Source organism: Lepidochelys olivacea (genome assembly GCF_965140295.1).
Source record: "Lepidochelys olivacea isolate rLepOli2 genome assembly, chromosome: 3".
NCBI classification, from domain to species: Eukaryota; Metazoa; Chordata; order Testudines; family Cheloniidae; genus Lepidochelys; species Lepidochelys olivacea.
Genome location: NC_140413.1, coordinates 99118419 through 99140523, shown reverse-complemented (window position 1 = coordinate 99140523; position 22105 = coordinate 99118419).

The window sequence follows — 22105 nt, the reverse complement described above, 5'->3', positions numbered from 1 at the left end:
TTTCATGGAGGAAAAAGAGGAGGTAGGTGAAGAGACAGTGGACCTATGATACTGTTACCCTCACTACAATTTCTCAGACTGGCAATGAGCAGTATATTAGTCTGTGTACTTTGAGCTAAAGTGCAATATTTCAGACTTGCTCTCTCTCCCGCTACCTACATGATAGTACCTACATATCTGCACGCATTTAATTCATCCTTGCAAAACAGTAATTAAAATTAACCAGCTCCAGGTACAAAAGTGTCTTGCCTGCCCTTTACCATTACGACTGGTGTTACTGAACAAATGAATGGTATTTTACCAACCCATTAAAATAATTACTCACCCTGAGAGGGGAGAAGTAAAATTTTGCAAGAGTGACATAACAGATCTTTGCTATATTGCAAGCTGGAACCATTTACCCCTTCCCCTCAAATGTGTGTATAATATTAAAAAAACCCTACATTGAAGTTACATTTGGAAAGTCAGGTGCTCAAAAGTTAGGAAGGTCCAGAATTAAGAATACTTGTGCAACCTGAATTTGTCCCACATCTGGGTATGCATTATGATGCGGTCTTTAATTACATGACCACACACTTTTTCGCACAGAACCCCTGCATCACTGACTGTACAAGATGGACAGGGCTCAGTAAATGGGCAGCTATTCAGTATTTTCTTTTTATCCTCATTGTTCAGTGTGTGGCCTCATAGATAACTTACTACACACTTCACTGAATATAGAGTTATTAATTTCCTTAGGGGCTTTCCTATGGTGCTCTCATAGAGGTATGAGTTCTTTACAAACCTTACTGAATTTATTATCACAACATGCCTATCAGGTGAGGTGGCATTATTATCCCTGTTTTACAACTGAGGCACAGATTAAAGTCAAGAGTGTCAAAAGTATCAACTAATTTTGGATGCCCAATTTGAGATGCCGATAGTATGATTTTTTTTTTCAGAGCTCTTAGCATTTTATATATTCAAAGCACAGTTCATTGACTGCATTTGCACCTGCAAGTGCTTGGCACTTCTGCAGGTCAAACCCTGGCTTCTTAAATGGGGTTCCCAGAAAACGAAGAACACAAAGGGTATGTCTACATTGCAGCTGGGAGTGAGCTTCCCAGCGTAGCATGGGCAGCAGTTCAGGCTAGCCTCAGAGAATGCACCCAAGGGGACTCAGCAGTTTCGTAGCCAGGTGGTTAGCCCAGGATGCTGCCCATCCTACCCCAGCTGTACTATTTTTAGTGCACTAGCTCAAATGGAGCTAGTGCATGTCTAGCTAGAAGCATGGTCCCAGTTGCAGCCTGGATAGACCCATACTGGCCGTTTGTGAAAACTGTTTTATCCAGCATTACACAGGAACTCTGTGGCAGAGGCAGGGATAGAATCCAACTCTCCAGGTAAGTATTCAGGTACCTTAACCATGAGACCATCCTTTTTCATCCTGCAATCCCCAGATTCATTCACTACAGAACCCTGATTCATTCGTCAAGCCCCATATAGCCTGTGCATTTCCTTACCCTTGGTGTGCTTGACTTTTCAGCCTTAACTTTCAACAAAGAGCTAGAATGCTCTCTCTCCTGTGGGAGGGGGAAAGGAGAATAGGGACAGACACCCAATACACTCATTGAGCCACAGTGAAATCATCCCTCCTCTAGAAAAGTCATCCCTTCTATGACAATTCCCAGAATAGATTCTGCTTCCTTCTGATGCAATAGTAGAGACAGAGCTAATATTAGCATACAAGAGACTGTAGGACTCAGTCGTTGAAAATAATATTCAGTAATGTGTTTAATATGGTGACTTTTATTATACTCCTTATTACAGCGTTGTGTGTGGAATATTAACAATTGCTGTCAGGTTTATAATTATCTCATTGGTTTCCTGTTTGTACATCCTGTTCTCAGCCTGGACTCTGTGTAATTTCTCCTCTGCTTGTAATGCCTCTGCTGTCATTTCTTCCTACTCACCCTCTCCATATGTATGCTTCTTCCAATCCTCTTTCCTTACTGTTTTCTTTGTCTCTCCCACTCTCAGTTTCACTTCTCCTTTCACACTGTCCCTTAGGCTTTGAACAGCTTCCCACTTCTCATCTGACAAGAGCCATTCTATTCAAATCCTGGCTTAAAATCCACTTCTTTCAAGAAGCCTTCCAGGACTAAACTGTTCACTGACATCCATCCCTACCATCTTGTATTAAATTATCCCCTTAATTGTTGTCTGACTGAATTAGACTTTAAGCACCTAAGGGCAGGGACCTCATCTTTTATGTACTTCTGAAGTGCCATGTATATTTACAGTCTTCCAGAATTATTCTGCTTGTATTTTTAGAAGAACTGCTTTAAGAGCTGGTAGACAAATAATCACATTGGAAGCAAGTTATAGGCAGCACTCCTGAAAGCATAAAAATGGAGCTTATCAAATGCTGCAACAACCGTTCCCTAAATATAAAATCAAATTTGTAATTACATTACCTTTCATGTTTTATGGCTGTTTTGTGTTTGCTTTTCACAATCATTCATGCAATCAAGTTTCACTTGCTCACTGGCTGCAGAAAATAAATTTTAGTCATATATCTGAGTGATCACAGAACTTACATTTTCACTTTGCAGGTGTGAATATTTTGGCCGTAAGTGTTGTATTAGAGGACAAAAAAATACCATGTGATTAATCTTAATCACAATTAACCAATAGCGCTAATAGTGAATGAATATTCACAGGTAATTGACAGTTTGGGGAGGTATGTCTGTGTCAAATAAGACATGAATTTTTTGTGAATGCCATTTTTATTGTAACCTTCCCTGTAATCATTCATGAAATATAGGCTAGAAGGGATGAGCAAAATAATCTAATCTGACCTCCAGTATAAGCTTCTGTAACCTTTATTTTGCATTGTAACCTCCAGTATAGACAATCTTATACAGGGGGTTAGAGTAGATGATCAGCTCCCTTCCAGCCCTGGAATCTATGAATCTGTGGTTAAGATTAAGACATCCAAGTGGTGTTGCAAGCCAGTCAAATCCAGACAAAGACATTCTATTCTGGACATTGTGTGCTCAGACTTGTGGGACAATTTCTAAAGAGTTAATGTGAAAGAGCTATCAACTCTGAACAATTCTTCTTTTGCTGCCAATAGGAAGCAATGACTTGACATAGAAACCTGTCTGCGGAGGGGGCTGGAATCCCCGTCTAAGCACGTGGCTAGAAGTTGCAATTGCCTGGCCTGACCAACTCACTACGGAACAGAGACTTTATTGATAGAGGCTGCTTCTCTGAGAGTTGTTGTAGGATGTCCCTCTCCAGCATGCTCCATTGTGGCATGTCATGGCCCTGCAGGCCCATTGCACTCCATACCCTGTGGGTCTTTTCAGACGAGATAAGTTAAAGCCCTCTTCATGGAGACTGGTTTAGTCACTCGTTCTGCAAGGATAAGTTCACATCCACTTTGGGTCCATGAAAAGCTCCCAGGCAGTTTCTTCCCCTATTCTGCAGGCCCCAGACCTTCTCCCAGGGCTGGGCTGTACTTCAGACAATCCCTTTCTCCCTCTTCTTAACATAGGAGTCTCCAAGCTTTACTCAGAGCTGGAGGCTCAGCTATAGAGCCTCAGGTAACTTTTCCTTCAGCTGGCCCTTTTCCCAGTCAGTGCTTCCACCCTCAGGTTAGGAGGGTTCAGGACGCAGACTTTCCCCTGTTACTATCTTATCTCTGATAACAGAGGGCCCTGCAGAAACCTTCTCACTCCCTGTAGCACTTTACAGATAGCTGCACTGGCATGAAGGAGGCAGCATTTATAGTGGCCCCTTTTCCCAGTACATCTCTTATTGGCTGGGTGATTCCTTCTAATTGCTAATTCTGCCTAGGACCCCTTTCCACTTTTCCCATATCTGCTCAGGTGTTGTCTATCAGACCACCACAGACTCTTAAAGGGCTATGTCACATGACAGGGAGAACTTACCAGTAAGGAGCGCCTTAAGGCGCAGACTACCCCATCACCGTTGATTATTCCATTGACAAATGCAGAATACCAGAAAAAGAGGCATTTGTCAGAAGAGCCTCTTCTGTAGGCAGAAGAGCTGTCTGTCCCTAGGACTCTGCCAAATTTAGGACTCACAAGGCCAGGGAGGTCTGACTTATTGCTTTTAGGTGACGGTTTGTTTCCTAATATCTGTAACTTGTCCTTGTTGAACCTCATCAGATTTCTTTTGGCCCAATCCTCCAATTTGTCTAGGTCACTTTGGACCCTATCCCTACCCTCCAGCATATCTACCTCTCCCCACAGCTTAGCGTCATCCGGGGACTTGATGAAGGTGCAATTCATCCCATCATCCAGATCATTGATAAAGATGTTGAACAAAACCGGCCCCATGACTGACTCCTGGGGCACTCCGCTTGATACTGGCTGCCAACTAGACATCGAGCTGTTGATCGCTACCCGTTGAGCCCAACAATCTAGCCAGCTTTCTATCCACCTTATAGTCCATTCATCCAATCCATACCTCTTTAACTTGCTGGCAAGAATACTGTGGGAGACTGTATCAAAAGCTTTGTTAAAGTCAAGGTATATCATGTCCACGGCTCTCCCCATAGCCACAGAGCCAGGTATCTCATCATAGAAGGCAATCAGGTTGGTCAGGCATAACTTGCCCTTGGTGAATCCATGTTGACTGTTCCTGATCACCTTCCTCTCCTCCAACTACTTCAAAATGGATTCCTTGAGGGAGGCTCCCCAACAATCCCTCTCCCCACCCCACTCCACCCCCCACACACACAAAACAAAACCCACACACCACACATTATTCCATACTTCTCCCATCCACACCCAACAACCCTCCAGGTTCACTCCCAGGCTCCTAACCTGCAATTACTTCCCCCTCCCTCAGCTCCTCTGTTACCCCTCCCTCAAAGGCTTTGCACTGCTTCTGAGGTGTGCAGGAAATGTGTTTCTGTATTACTGTTTACATGAATTACTGAGAATTCTGTATTAATATGCCTAGTAAGGAATCTATTTGTCAAAAAACATTGCCTGAATCTTATCTGTACTGTTACAGACATACTTGCTGAAAGGTATTTTGAAATAAATTACCAAAATAATTGAAACTGGTATGATTATATTGTGTTTTAGCACATAAGATATGCAGAATTTTAAAATATTTTGCACAGAAATTTTTTGGCACAGAATTCCCCCAAGAGTAGAAACTGCACAAGATGTTCCATAAGTCTTGTCACAAGAAGAGGGAACAAACAAAGCTCGTGGTTGAACTGAGTTTATTTTTGAGTATCTGTTCCTTCCTCTATAAGCATCAGCACCTCCCCTCCACCCCATCACCACAACAGGGTGCCAATGTTGGAGCATCCCTAGAGCCCATTTGTGAGGTCTTAATTAAAATCATTTAAACATGCTAATATAGGTATATCTATGAAGCATCTCCCATTATTATCTAATGACTCCTAGAATTGTGTCAGACATGGTGAGGTTAGACATCATTCCACTGCAGCATCAGCATATGATGGCAGTGGCTTCTGCTGGAACAGCCCACTAATCAATGCCATAGTTTAAACCCAACCTTGGCATGCAGCAGCACTAGCTCTCCCAGTATTATCCACACGCTTCCCCTGTTTCTGCAATTTAGCACTAGCCCAACTTATGGAGTCTCAGAGGCAGCTGCCTGCCTGCCTCACCCTCCAAGAAAAGCAGCCGCAGCAGTCTGGCACAGAGCCCTTCTGGAAGTAGCTGTATCCACCCACCTGATGAGAAACATCTGCCTCGGCTTGTGGTGAGTCCTTCCAGGACTCATGCTGCACCAGTCCTTCAATAACAGCTTCTAGAACACATGATGGGGGTGAGCAGAAGTGCTACATGTATTTATTTCATTTGAAATGAAAGACAATAGTAGAATTTGTAACACTGGTGTTAATAAAAGAACTCAAGCACTCAAAAAAAAAAAGCAAATGAACATTACAGGGTACAAGACTTAGACACACAGGTAGCCAGACTCACCCGGGGAGGCCATGTAACCTGTTTTAATACCAAACTATTAGTGTATTTTAATCGATTTAATTGGCACTATTTGTAGGAGGGGTTATTTTACTCATGTTGTAGTTACTATGGTACTGGTTTTGCTAAGCCTATGAAGATACTCAATGTGAAGGAGATGTTTCTAGAATATTCAGTCTGATGCGAGTACTGATAAAGCTGGTAAGTGCTGCACCTTAGCGCCTGATAAACATGACTTCATAGTACATTATTAAACAGTGCACTATTCAGTATGGGCCAGATTTTGACCCTTGCGCCCTCTGGGTCTCCAAAGCACATACAGAGGGGAGGGTCTTCTCCCCAGTTTAGCAGTGGCCACCTACTTCCTCCTCAGCCATCCAACCTCACCCCTCCCAAGTTGAAATCCATGGTTCTGTGCTCCTCTCCTCTTCCTGCCATATACTGAAGATGTGACTTAAGGAAGACTTAGACATCTCATTGTGTTTAATGGGGATCTCCCCAGCAGAGTGAGTGACCCAAAAAACACTAAAGCCAACTGACTGTGCCAAAATGAACGCTGTCAGACAGTTTCACTGGGGGTTGAGATTTTGTCCAGCCACCCCATGATTAAGGCAGCTGGGAGTAAGCCCTGGTCTACACTAGGAGTTGAGGTCGAATTTAGCAGTGTTAAATCGATTTAACCCTGCACCCGTCCACACGACGAAGCCCTTTTTTTCGACTTAAAGGGCTCTTAAAATCAATTTCCTTACTCCACCCCCGACAAGGGGATTAGCACTGAAATTGGCCTTGCTGGGTTGAATTTGGGGTTCTGTGGACGCAATTAGACAGTATTGGCCTCCGGGAGCTATCCCACAGTGCTCCATTGTGACCGCTCTGGACAGGACTCTCAACTCAGATGCACTGGCCAGGTAGACAGGAAAAGGCCCGCAAACTTTTGAATGTCAATTTCCTATTTGGCCAGCATGGCAAGCTGCAAGTGACCATGCAAAACTCATCAGCAGAGGTGACCACGATGGAGTCCCAGAATCACAAAAGAGCTCCAGCATGGACTGAACGGAAGGTACAGGATCTGATCGCTGTATGGGGAGAGGAATCCGTGCTATCAGAACTCTGTTCCAGTTTTTGAAATGCCAAAACATTTGTCAAAATCTCCCAGGGCATGAAGGACAGAGGCCATAACAGGGACCCGAAGCAGTGCAGCGTGAAACTTAAGGAGCTGAGGCAAGCCTACCAGAAAACCAGAGAGGCGAACAGCCGCTCCGGGTCAGAGCCCCAAACATGCCGCTTCTATGATGAGCTGCATGCCATTTTAAGGGGTTCAGCCACCACTACCCCAGCCGTGTTGTTTGACTCCTTCAATGGAGATGGAGGCAACACGGAAGCAGGTTTTGGGGACGAAGAAGAAGATGAGGAGGAGGAGGTTGTAGATAGCTCACAGCAAGCAAGCAGAGAAACCGGTTTTCCCGACAGCCAGGAACTGTTTCTCACCCTGGACCTGGAGTCAGTACCCCCCAAACCCACCCAAGGCTGCCTCCCGGACCTGCCAGGTGGAGAAGGGACCTCTGGTGAGTATCTTTTAAAATAATATACATGGTTTAAAAGCAAACATGTTTAATGATTAATTTGCCCTGGCATTCGTGGCTCTCCTGGATATACTCGCAAAGCCTTTGCAAAAGGTTTCTGGGGAGGGCAGCCTTATTCCATCCACCGTGGTAGGACACTTTACCACTCCAGACCAGTAGCACGTACTCAGGAATCATTGTAGAACAAAGCATTGCAGCGTATGTTTGTTGACATTCAAACAACATCTGTTCTTTATCTCTCTGTGTTATCCTCAGGAGAGTGATATCATTCATGGTCACCTGGTTGAAATAGGGTGCTTTTCTTCATGGGACGCTCAGAGGTGCCCGTTCCTGCTGGGCTGTTTGCCTGTGGCTGAACAGAAATGTTAGCCACAGGGAGGGGGGAAGAGGAAGGGGCTAGCCATGCGCTGGGGGGAGGCAAAATGCAACCTTGTAACAAAAGCACATGTGCTATGTATGTAATGTTAACAGCAAGGTTTACCGTGAAAGAGTGTACCCATTGTTCTAGAAAATGTGTCTTTTTAAATACCACTGTCCCTTTTTTTCTCTCCACCAGCTGCATGTGTTTCAAGGATCACAGGATCGTCTCCTTCCCAGAGGCTAGCAAAGATTAGAAGGCAAAATAAATGCACTCGTGATTAAATGTTCTGAGCTCATGCTGTCCTCCCACACTGAGAGAGCACAGATGAATGCGTGGAGGCAGACAATGTCAGAGTGCAGGAAAGCACAAAATAACCAGGAGGAGAGGTGGCAGGCTGAAGAGAGTAAGTGGCGGGCTGAAGACAGGGCTGAAGCTGAAAGGTGGCGGCAGCGTGTTGAGAGGAGGCAGGGTTCAATGCTGAGGCTGCTGGAGGATCAAACCAATATGCTCCAGCGTATGGTTGAGCTGCAGAAAAGGCAGCAGGAGCACAGACTGCCGCTACAGCCCCTGTGTAACCAACCGCCCTCCTCCCCAAGTTCCATAGCCTCCACACCCAGACGCCCAAGAACGCAGTGGAGGAGGCCTCCAGCCACCCCACCCCAGAGGATTGCCCAAGCAACAGAAGGCTTGCATTCAATAAGTTTTAAAGTTGTAAACTTTTAAAGTGCTGTGTGGCCTTGTCCTTCCCTCCTCCACCACCCCTCCTGGTGCTTCCTCTCCTCCACCACCTCTCCTGGGCTACCTTGGTAGTTATCCCCCTATTTGTTTGATGAATGAATAAAGAATGCATGAATGTGAAGCAACAATGACTTTATTGCCTCTGCAAGTGGTGATCGAAGGGAGGAGGGGAGGGTGGTTAGCTTACAGGGAAGTAGAGTGAACCAAGGAGCAGTGGGTTTCATCATGGAGAAACAAACAGAACTTTCACACCGTAGCCTGGCCAGTCATAAAACTGGTTTTCAAAGCTTCTCTGATGCACACCGCATCCTCCTGTGCTCTTCTAACCGCCCTGGTGTCTGGCTGCTCATAACCAGCAGCCAGGCAATTTGCCTCAACATCCCACCCCACCATAAATGTCTCCCTCTTACTCTCAGATATTGTGGAGCGCACAGCAAGCAGTAATAACAGTGGGAATATTGGTTTCGCTGGGGTCTAACTGAGTCAGTAAACTGCGCCACCATTCTGCACTTGCTCAGCCTCTAGTTGAACAGCTCCTGACTACTGTCTAGGCTGCCTGCCATGGCATTAAGGGGTAGGCTGGGTCCCCAAGGATAACTATAGGCATTTCAACATCCCCAATGGTTATTTTCTGGTCTGGGAATAAAATCCCTTCCTGCAGCTTTTGAAACAGACCAGAGTTCCTGAAGATGCGAGTGTCATGTACCTTTCCCGGCCATCCCACGTTGATGTTGGTAAAACGTCCCTTGTGATCCACCAGAGCTTGCAGCACTATTGAAAAGTACCCCTTGCGGTTTATGTACTCGCCGACTTGGTGCTCCGGTGCCAAGATAGGGATATGGGTTCCGTCTATGGCCCCACCACAGTTAGGGAATCCCATTGCAGCAAAGCCATCCACTATGACCTGCACATTTCCCAGGGTCACTACCCTTGATATCAGCAGATCTTTTATTGCTTTGGCTACTTGCATCACAGCAGCCCCCACGGTAGATTTGCCCACTCCAAATTGATTCCCGACTGACCGGTAGCTGTCTGGCATTGCAAGCTTCCACAGGGCTATTGCCACTCGCTTCTCAACTGTGAGGGCTGCTCTCATCTTGGTATTCATGCACTTCAGGGCAGGGGAAAGCAAGTTCCATGAAAATGCCCTTACACATGTAAAAGTTTTGCAACCTCTGGGAATCGTCCCAGACCTGCAACACTATGCGGTCCCACCAGTCTATGCTTGTTTCCCGAGCCCAGAATCGGCGTTCCACCACGTGAACCTGCCCCATTAGCACCATGGTGCCCACATTGCCAGGGCCCCTGCTTTGAGAGAAGTCTGTGTCCATGTCCTCATCACTCACGTGACCGCGCTGACATCGCCTACTCGCTCGGTATCGCTTTGTCAGGTTCTAGTGCTGCATATACTGCTGGATAATGCGTGTGGTGTTTAATGTGCTCCTAATTGCCAAAGTGATCTGAGCGGGCTCCATGCTTGCTGTGGTATGGCGTCTGCACAGAAAAAAGGCGCGGAACGATTGTCTGCCGTTGCCCTGACGGAGGGAGGGGCAACTGATGACATGGCTTACAGGGAATTAAAATCAACAAAGGGGGTGGCTTTGCAAGAAACTGAATGGCCCCCTCAAGGATAGAACTCAAAACCTCAAGGATAGAACTCAAAACTGGGTTTAGCAGGCCGTTGATTTCATAGAGGGAGGGAGGAGAAAATGAATACAAAACAAATCTGGTCTATTTCTTGTTTTGAGCCACTTCATCTATCTTTATACATCTTGCTGGCAGCAGACTGTGCAGTACGACCTCTAGCCATCGTCAACACCTGGGTGCTCGGCAGAAGACGGTGCAGTATGACGACTAGCCATCATCTTCTGCTAGCTGCAGGTTAAAAGACAATGCACTGCCGGTAGGACTCAATTGCCACGAGACGAAACTAGGGAAATTACCTGGCTGAGTCACTCCCATGTTTGACCAGACGCCCAGTTAAAAGAGCACCCAGGACTACGTCAATGATGGCTACCAGTCATACTGCACTGTCTGCTGCCAAAAGGCAATAAACTGCTGCTGTGTAGCAATGCCAGCACCCAGGAGACATACGGTGACGGTGAGCTGAGCGGGCTCCATGCTTGCCGTGGTATGGCATCTGCACAGGTAACTCAAGAAAAAAGGCGCAAAATGATTGTCTGCCCTTGCTTTCACAGAGGGAGGGAGGGAACGGGGGCCTGACGATATGTACCCAGAACCACCCCCGACAATGTTTTAGCCCCATCAGGCACTGGGATTTCTACCCAGAATTCAAATGGGTGGCGGAGACTGCGGGAACTGTGGGATAGGCACCCACAGTGCAACGCTCCGGAACTCAACGGTTGCCTCGGTACTGTGGAAGCACTCCGCCGACTACATGCACTTAGAGCATTTGTGTGGGGACACACACAATCAACTGTATAAAAACACTTTCTACAAAATCAACTTCTATAAATTTGACCTAATTTCGTAGTGTAGACATACCCTAAAAGAGGATAAAGCACAGTCCTGTGGAAGAGACCTTACCTATGCTTCTCTAACAGAGACCAGGCTGGATGATTCAATTGAGCTCAGCTCTTTCTGGGAAGGTACTCTGTTCACCAAGAGCTGAGAAAGGATCAGGAGGTGTCTCAGTGGCTCCACTGTAAATGGGGATAAGAGGAGGAGCTTCTGTGGTGGAGGACCAGGAGAAAAGGTGGAGGAAACTGGAGAAGAGGAGAAAGAGGAGGAGAGAAAAGGGAGCTGTGGAAAGGGTTAGAAAAAAAAGTGTAAGAATACACATGGAGATAGAATAAGGACAATTGAGCAAATGGAACAGAGAAAGAAGAAACAAGGCCAGGATTTAAATGGGGAGAAGACAACTCAGCTGGCTAGCTTGTGAATAAAGGGGCTAGCAGGCCATTCGAGGAAGGCAACCTGACTTGTAACTAGCTCAGATTTAAAATCTTGGGAAGAGTGTAGGTGGCAAAATAGACAAGGGCGGAGGTGGATTAGTTGTAGCCAAAGAGGAAGATAACAGCTGTATTTTCTGGCTCCCATAGATCAAGAAACTTGTGCCAAGACAAAGTATGAGGTTTAATTAGTCACATAATCTTTGTTTTTGTAGCTCCAGATGTCAATGGTTATAAAATTGTCCAGTTTTACAGCCAAAATATTTGTCTGTGACCTCTTGCAGCAATGAATTGCACATGCTGATTACCTACCTCCTCTCAAAAGGGGGTTAGGCTGGGGCCATCTCTAGGAGTGATTGGCCCCAGTTCAGGAATTATATGAATTTACTATTTCTTTGTTTAAGAGTATAAGCTTTTATGTAAATGTAGCACAATAAATATGAAATTTGCCCAAGATTACAGACACAGGACTTTCAAAACAGAAGAGGGTTTGGTCTTCCTTCCACCACCCATTATTTGGCTCAATGAAACAGCCAGTGGAGTTGCACTGGTGTAACTGGGAGCAGATTTCGGCCACTGATTTTGAAACCAAAGTTGTGAATGATTTATAAAATGGAAAACCCATGTCCAGTAGTCAGAGACTAAGGACAAGCCTTTGTCTTGTCTATTTAGATTGTAAACTCTTTAGGGCAGGAATGGTCTACTACTATTTGATTTTAAGGCACCTAACAGAGTCCTCATTTCAGATGGGGCCTCTGGGCAGTTCTGTAATAATAATAAAAATAAAATCACTGAACTATGCTGGGCTATATTGTCCTGTGCTATACTGGGATGTGCTCTTCACTGACAGATTAATGAAGTTAGTTCATTAAGAGATTAGTCCAAAAATCTCAAAAACTCTGAAATAACTACATTATTAAAAGTTTAAGCATGTATCCTTTTATTCTGTCCTTCAATCTATTTGGTAGCCAGTGGGCAGGAGCCTTTGGAAAAGTTTCACATAATGTGCATAAACCCACCAGAATGTCTCTATTAAAATAGGTTTTAAATGTTTTCATGAAAAAGTGAAAACATTTTTAAATACTCATTAAAGTATTCTGCCTTACCAGACCTAGTAGTATGTTACTGGCTAGCAAGTAATCAAGGTGCCTAATCCAAAACCCAGTGATGTTAATGGGACTCTTTTCATTGACTTCAGTGGATTGAGTCAGGCCCTAGTCACCTGGCCTAACCACAGATAGGCAAATACAGTAGCTCTGTGTTCAGAAGCATCTGACCATTCCTGATCCCATTTGCCCTTTCCCCAATTAAAATAACAGTACTAAATATTGAACATATTGCAAAGGGGGAGGAGGTGGTGACCAAAACAGCACTTTGCCTGCTGTTGTAGATTGATTGCTATCTTTATGACTTTTTTTTAAAGAAAGCACATAAATCTACAATTTTTCCATGTAATATATCAAATGTAAAATGAATAGGAGTGCTGCATTTGATGTAATTCAGATTCTCAGTGAAGGGTGGTAAAGTAGTTCTTATCCATATTTAATCAAATAAAAAAAGGCTTTTAAAATGCTAATCACATGTCTCACCAGATTATACCTTCCACATAAGGCTTAGTCATTGAATCAACCAAATGTTTTCTGCCCAGAAATGTAAACATCTACATCAACAATGCTTAGCTAAAAAGAATTCATTAAATGGTACATCATATCTTCCATTTAAGTATCCCAAAGCACTCTACAAACATTAGTAAATTCAACCCAGTGAGGAAGATAATGCTTATCTTCACTTCTCAGATCTTAAGAGAGAGTTGTTGAACATAAGAAGCATAGAGGGACACTGTAGAGTAACTCACTTCAAAAGTGGCAGCCTGGAGCCTTCATTTGAGGAAGGTGGTCTCATGATCCAAGGTGAACAGAGGAACAAACTCCTTTAGTTGACAGATGACCAACCTTTTGATTTCTATTTTTCCCTGCACCCCAGAGATTACTCCAGGAAATGCTGAAATGTTTGAGAGGTGCAGACAGGCTATGGCAATATTGACTTAGTCATTAGAAATATCAACAGATGAATATATTGTGACGAGAACTGTTTGCCAAATCAGGTGCAAAACTGGTGAATTTCACCAGACATCTAGACTAGGTCTACACTATACACCCCTTTTGGCTATGCCTATGGTACGTAGCTACACAGTGCAGTAAAAAGCTGGCTGTGTCCACACCAGTGTGTAGTTTTCACATGCCAGTGACAGGCTCTGGCATGGAGAGGCAGCATGAAAGGCTTCAGCAGCGTCCCCCTGCCAGAGCCTTTTCCCTGCTGCCAGAGTCTTTTCCTGTGGCGGGGGAAGGCTCCAGCAGTGGGAAGCTGCCAGAGCCTCTCTCCATTGCCTCCTTGCAACCAGAGCATTTCTCTGCTGCTGGACTATTTCTGGGGAACAGCTGCAGCAGCTGTGAGGCAGCAGGCCACTACATGGATAAAAGTATCAGTGTAAACGGGGAGGCACATCTTGGATGATTAGAGATCTGTGTAGGGTATTTACTTGGAAACATACCCAGACCCTTCAGGCTTGTCTGTACTCTACTGGCTTAAGCTATGCCTCACCATCTACATTGCTACTTAAACTCATGCTGAGAGGCTACCCGCAGACATGCTCTATACCACTGAAAGATGGTATAATGTAGACATAGCTCTAGATTAATTTTCAATAAATGGTGGAAAAGAGCCAATGGAGCTGTGTGTATGGAGAGGGGGAGAGAGAGAGACCACTGACATAGGGAAGTGTAGGAGAGAAGTCCTGGAAGTTAAATCTAGGTTGCCAGGGAAAAGACTTTGGTCCAATTCCTCTATGGTACCTTTTTAAAAAATGCTTCCAGTTTCATTCACTAGGCCAACCAAATGGTGTGCGGAGGTTCTTCAGAGTTTCAGTGAAATGATAAGATGGTGTAAACATGAGCGGTTTCAATTTATGAGCCCGAGGAATGCTTTTTGGAGAAGGAAGAGCCTATTCAGAAGAGATGGGCTCCACATTAACGTAAATGGAAACACATGACTGGCATAGAAAATGGATCAAGTTTTTTTTTGGAGGGAGGGGTGTATTTAAGCTAGGAATTGGGAAAGCTGGCAGATCCTGAGGAACTCCCAGGTCAAAAACCATCTGCCAGGGAGATAATACAATCTGTGTCCAGGACAGATTTTACAGCTAACTGGTAGACCAGTTTGGTTACATTGGTGCAAATAAGGGCAAAATGTGACCTCATGAAGTTAAATTCAGAGCTAGTATAGGTAGGTAAACTCCTTAGTGAAATCAGCAGTTGCACTCACTTAAACAAGACCTTAATCTGACCCCATACATACAGTGGAGCTGTTAAAATCCAGATCTGCTGCTGTAAATCCTTCAGGCAGGGAAGATATAGGACACTATATTGGGTTTACAAACCCCATACTGAGCACAGACAGAAGGGAGCGGAGAGGAGAGGAGAGAGTCTTCCCTATTTACAGGCAACCAGGCTGGGCACACCCCAGCACAGCTGCCAGTAGTGCCAATCGTGGAGGCATGCACTCACAGCTGGGACCAATAAGGAAAACAAGCCCAGCTATAAAGGAAAGAACAGATTGAAAGAGCATTGGGGAGGTAGAAAGGCCAGAAGGATAGCAGAAGGCAACAGCTCCTATGCCAGACTGCTTCTAAGAAGCTGTCTAGGAGACAAAGGAAGACTGCAAGCCCTGGAGTTTAAGGGCTGTGTAACGACATCAGAATCCACCTCTTACAGGTACCCTCTTTCTGATCAGTGTGAGCCAGGTTTTCATACAGTTCTTACAACAGGATAGCACCTACCTCTCACAAGCATCCCCCTCGCTGATGGTTATACACCAGGTCTTTGATGACTCAGTCCTCTGGCTGAGTCACACACACCCCTTTCAGGGCATACAGTCTCTAGTTCTTTCACATGGCCCTGGTATTGGGCCATGGTACCAAGGCTTCCTCCCCAGTGGCACTGCCTTCTTTAACAGCCCAACAGGGGCCATCTCAGTACCTTCAGTTCATGTCCTTTGGCAGCCCTCCCTGCTCAGTCTTCAACCAGACCAATAGGGCCAATCACAGTACCCTCACCAATCTGGCTAGGTCCTGGGCTAAGTCTGCCCACACTGACCTGTCTATAGTCCTGCTGCTCTTCCAGCTAGCTAGGTACCCAGTCTTTGGCAGCCTGCCCCAAGCTCAGTCCTGCCTGCAGTGAGCTATCCATGGTCCTGTTGCTCTTCCAGGCACCTAATTCTCCCTCTTCAAGCTCCAGGCAGTAACTTACAGCTTGGCCTCTGCTGCTTCCTTTTATATGGTCCTTATGGACCCTGATTGGCTGCTTGGAGGACTTCTCTTCTCTTTCTGGGGCTGAGTGAGGTAGGGCCGTGCTGCCACCAGAAGGGGCCCTCCGGACCTAGTCCACCCCATCACAGGCTGACTGACTCATGTCAGGTTAAGTTGATGGTCAGGGCTAATTTGAGATGAATACAGGGAAACCAGTTACGAGAAAACTGGGACTTCTAGAGAGATTGTCAAGTGCTCCAGGGGCAATGTGGTGCCAGAAATGGGGCTGAGTTTAATTGTCTCAGCAGAAAAGGGAAGCTCTGGAGGTGAATCAGTTCCTGCAATGGCTGTCCGACTTGAGCACAGCAGCAACAGAAGCATCAACAACTGTTCAAACAGATGGCATTGCACCAGCAACAGTTGTTACCAGGTCTACCATCCATTGTACCAGCTGCAACTTCTCAGGGTCCCACCACTAAGTGGAATGTGTCCCCTACACTTCAGGGAACCATTCATTCTTGGTACCTTTAGCAAGACTGACAATGGCCTCTCAATGGCCCCCAGCTCTGTGGGCAATCTGGCTTGCTCCATCACTGGGGAAACCCAAATAATATACTAGGTACTTGAAGATGCAGCAGCCCAGGACTGTTAATAGGTGAAGGTAGCCATATGGGACTAGCTAGGTCTAGAGGAACAAACCTATAGCCACCATTTCCAACACAAGCGCTACTTGCTGTACCATGGTCATGGGCAATCGTACAAAGGCTAGAGGACTTCTGCTGGTGTTGATTTAAGCCAGAGTCTCAAATGGGATCCCAGAGAGTACAACTCAGTTACGGAACTGTTGGTACAGATTATTCTGTCTTCAGACTGAGACTGGTTTGCAGACACCCCCTGGTAATCCTAGCAGACATCGCCCAGCTTATGGAGAACTATACGGCAATTCAAGCCATCCAAGGGCCTTCTGCTGCAGAATTCATATACACTGGAGAAGGAAATGAACTGAGTATTCCAGGATGGAGGTGGCCCATATTGGGTAAACTACAAGAAAACCCAGACACCTGCCTGGTCATCTGGCAGGATGTAAGATTTCTCTAGGACAGCAGGCCCATAATTTAAATGCCCCACAACAAAGGAACAAGGGCCAAGTGAAACTCAGAAAGAGGACAAGACCATAGAAGACAAGGGACAGATTCAGTAGCCTGTTACTCCTGTGGACAACAGGGACACAGGTTTCATGACTGCCCATACAATGGAGTGTAATTTCAGGCAGGTGTGGACAGGACGGAATAGGGCCTGGGGGAAAAGCCCAGGGAAACTCTCAATTCCAGTAGAAGTGAATGGCCAAGAACCACTGGCCCATGTTGACTCAGGATATAACCAGACATTTTTCCAAGAGCAGAAAGTGGAAACAGGAGGGAAGCTTGAAAAGGGAAAAATCACCATTAAATGCATCCATGGAGATGTTCTACAGATGACAGTAAAATTGGCCATTCATGGGAATCAGAGGACGATGTGTGTGCCTCTGGATATCCCCTACCCAGTGATGTTTATTGAGACTGGACATTTTTCCTTGAACTTTTACAGAAGCTTCCCTTAGTGCAGGAGCCTAAAGAAGACACTCCAGAAGAAACATTAGGAGTTTTGTTCCCCATTAAGGACCCTAACCTACTTATCTCATGGCCTAGAAGGAAGAAGTCCCAGAGAGAGGTGATACAGACGACCCCTTTCATAGGCATAATGAAGACCACAGACTCTATAGTCAATCCAGAAGATGCAACAGAACAGCATTCCATAGGCCAAAATGAGACAGCCCCTCTGCAACTGGACCCAAAGAGGCGAACGGGCTTCTTGGATTTCTGCATGGAGCAAAGAAATGATGATACTTTGAGCTGGGCCATTGAACAAAGTAGCAGTGATAGACAATGCAGAGGTGGACCTCCTGAGGGCATGACCATACCCTCATTTTTGTCATTAAGACCGACTTGTTATATCATGTAGATAGTGTTTTGCATTTTCAGTTTTCACCAAAAAATTTACAAGGTTTTTTATTAAAGGAGTTTGGTATTTACTGATTTATACCAATTTATCAATCCACTCAATATTTTGGGGGGCTACTTTTAAAAAAAAAAAAACCCCAATGCTTTATGTGATTATTGTGTCCTGGAGCTCTGAGACTGAAGCAGTTCTACAGTGTAAAACACAGAACACACATATTGTGGAGATTAGAAAAATCTAACATTAATATCGCACTATGATTGACTCACAAGGAGATGTTGCCCATCTATTTCTTTGAGTTCATTTAGTGTGGTGCTGAATTTAAATCAATCCTCTGCAGATAAAGATAAGGTAAAAAGATAAAGATGGGGTGAAAATGCAAATCTATGCCTGAATACCAACAAGAAAATCAGTGCTTAGTAAGTGTCAAGAAAAGTAAAGCTGGAATGAGGACGATGCATTGCGCTGCAAGGACTACAGCATTGAGGTCAGTGCTCGTGCTGACAGAATAAAGGAGCGTGTTGAAAGCAAGAGACACAAGAAGCTTAAAGAAAGTGAATTTTGGGACAAACAGTCACCATGGCTTTCACCGTGACTTTAATGAAAGAGAAGACACAGCATGATTGTGTCAATGAATTTGTGCATGTTCTTTGTTTTGCCAGACAATCACTGTTAATTGTAGAGGGGCCTATTGGTGACTTTGAAAGATAATACTGTGCAGCAGCAAAAACCCTTCCAAATGCAGACAACCTCACTCGTAAGTATCTGAAATAAAATGATATTTTAGTATCTAGGCTGATGGAAATGTGGTGTCTAGTCTGATTTTTGATGAGTCTCCTGATGCTTTGGACTGTCCAATTCTTGGCCTTTTGTTTTTGATTTCAAAGTGAATAAACCTGCATTGTTTTGTGCTGATGTGACATTCATCCCCTCTGCTGGTAAACATTTTGTCAATGCAGCAATAACTGACATGTTTGCTATGTACCAACTAGCTTGGGAAAATGTGGCTACAACTAAACACAGATTCTGCTTCCTACATGGCTAAGTTTGCACAGGAGATTAAACTCAATCAGAAACTGGAATTGCTATGTACTACCTGCCCTGCTCACCTAATTAGTGTTTTACTGTCAGTAGCTACTGGTACAGAAGAAATGAAAGACGTGAAATCTTGCATCATTGGATTTGGAGCCATTTTCAAGCATGCAAACAAGTTTAAGGCTTTGTTTTACACAGTGTGAGATGAATGCAAAGCCAACTGCCGATTATCTACCCCTGGTGTACCACATAGGTGAATGAGCTTGTACTTCCCTGCCTATCTTGTAAATAATGCATGGACTGCGCTAATGCATCTCCTAGAGCATCCTGAGTTTGTTGGTTCTAAAGCAGAAACTCTGAAGAGACTGGCAAATAACCAAAATGACCACCAGATTCTACGCACCAAGGTAACGTTCATTGTTGAAAACTTGGAATCACTGTGTGACACACACAAAATATTGGAGTTTTCTCTGACTACTCCCAACATGTTTGCCAATTCAGATGTTTTCCGGATCCCAACAACCAAAATCTCAGCTGAAATGAGCACAAAAGCTTCAGGAGAAACATACGGTGAGAAAACCCAGCTGTTTCTGGAAATCCTTATGACCAGAGAACACGAGAAAACCAAAAAAGCATTCAAAACCTTCAATACAATGCTCCCAAGAAATGGGAGATGACTGTAGCTCATAAACTGACCCCCAAAATGTTTGGGGCCAAAGATTCTCTTTGGAATGTCATCCAGGTGTTGCACCCCTTCCTCAAGGTATTTTCAGCACACTATGACTGTTATTCCAGAATGTTTCAACCATTTGCCAATATAGATGAAATCTCAAATCTGAACATGCCTAACCCTGATAATATGAAACTAGATGTGCTGGGTTTTTGGACCAGTCGTCAAAACACACTTCCCAACTCCAGCAAATTGGCAAGGTGAGCTTTGGGTGTACCCCCTGGATCTATTGATACAGAGCACTTATTTTCAAAGTTGGACTACCTCCAAGACAGCAAGAGGCTCAATAGTGAGGATGCATAATTCTCCTCAGAGTAAGAGTGTACAAACCAGGATTTCTGGAAAAACTACTAGCTCAGAGAGACAAAAAATACTTTTGTACATAAAAAAAGGTTTCAGTTATACTGTAGTAAAATGTGTATATTATGAAAGTCCCCATCTCTCCCCCTCACCTCCACCCCGATTTTTTTAAGTCTTGTTTTTGCCTGATTTCATCCTGGTTTTAAATGTTTGGAAAATGAACACTGACAAATTCCCAGAATTTTTTTTTTTTTTTACAATCAAAAACTGAAAATGCAGAACACTACATCTAGACCAGGACAAGCAGAGGCATGAGATATGGATGCAATTACTTGTGCCCTGGTTATATCATCTTGAGCTCGACATTCAGCGCACGTAATCCTATGTGCAGGACACTATGGGAACAATAAGACCAGGGCTGGCCTTATCATGAGGCGAACTGAGGCAGACTGCCAGACTGTGGGGGGGGGCGGGGGGTGCCACTAGGACCCAGACTGTAGAAAATTGTGTCTGCTGCTGGTGCGTATGTATTCTCTCTGCTCTAGATGCAGAGATGGTGGAGTGCTGTGCTGGAGGAAGGAGGGCACAAGAGACAACAGGCAGGAGAAAAGGTGAGAGGGAATAACAGAAACAGAAGGAGCTGCAGGGAGAGAGAGGAGGAGGAGCCTCTTATGTACCTCTCTAGCACCCCCAGGAGCCTGGACTGATTAACACCAGCTTCTCAGGGAGCTTCCTGTTTCCCGCTGCTTCCCTGAACCCACTTGAGGAGAACAGGCAGTCAACTGAAGTAGTAGGAGCCAGTTAGGCCCTTAAGATGCTGATATCTTCCCTTGCTCAGGCCCTGCTACCAGCCTGCTTATTTGTCCCCTTCAACTGAGTGTTGAGAGCCACTATAGCTGACACAAAACAGCAGTCATGAGTGAAAGAAGAAAACGCCCTTCTGGGGCAGCATTCAGAAAAAGCAAAAGCAAAGGAAGCTTTTCTATCCAAGGAGGAAGGAGCTGTCCTGAGATACATAGACACAAATGTTCACGGCGAGCCTTCCAGCCCCAGTGAGGAGATGCCTGATCTTCCAGTTAGGCAGAGTGCAGGTGACCTGGCAGCTACTGCAGTATCTGTATCTCCATCTCAAATGGATGTAACCATGCACATTCCTAAAAAAAAGTGTAGATCAGGGAAGAGAGTGGTGGAGGTGCAAGAAACAGCTGCTGCTGAGTTTAGTTCCTTAAGTCTAGATGATCCAGGACTGTGGACCCACTTGAGCAGTAACCTGAGGGACTTCCTTGTACTGCATGGGCCACAGCAAGTGAAAAACTTCATGTTCCACAAAGACAATGAAAATAGAAGTTTCCATCCAACACATTATGGCGTGAAATCCCCAATGGTGACAAACTGGAGAGGCCATGGCTTATGTACTCAAAAACCCAGAATGCTGGATACTGTTTTTGTTACAAACTCTTCCAATCTAATGTTCCAGCCACATTGGGTTCTACAGGAACAAAGGGCTAGAAAAATCTGGCTAGAAATCCGGCATGCTATGAGAAGGCAGCAAATCACCAGAGAGCATTCCATAGCTGAAAAGAGCTTGAGATGAGACTAAGGTTAAAGGCTACCATAGATGATCAGCATCAAGAGAAGATTGCATCAGAGTCTTTTTATGGGCAAAATGTTCTGAAAAGGCTCATTGCCATTGTGAGAATGCTTGCTACCCAAAACCTAGCACTGTGTGGAACTTCAGATCAGCTGTATGTGCCAAACTATGGAAACTTCCTTAAAATTGTGGAGCTGATGGCTGAGTCTGATGCTGTACTCCAGGAGCATCTAAGAAGAATCACCACCCAAGAAATGTACACACACCACTACCTTGGAAAAACAATTCAGAATGAGATCATACAGTTACTGGCAACAAAAGTCAAACAGAAAATTGTGGTGGATCTGAAGTCAGCAAGATATTATTCTGTTATTCTTGACTGCACACCTGACATCAGCCTTACGGAACAAATGGCTTTAATGGTGCATTGTGTAACAACAGAACCTAGTGAAAATGTCCCTGCAATAGAGCATGAGCTGGTCCAGAGTGTGGACCTTCAGCAGGAAGCAGTTCAAATCTTTGCAACCAAGAAGACACAGAAAGCACCTCTTTGATTATTCAAACAGATAAAAATGC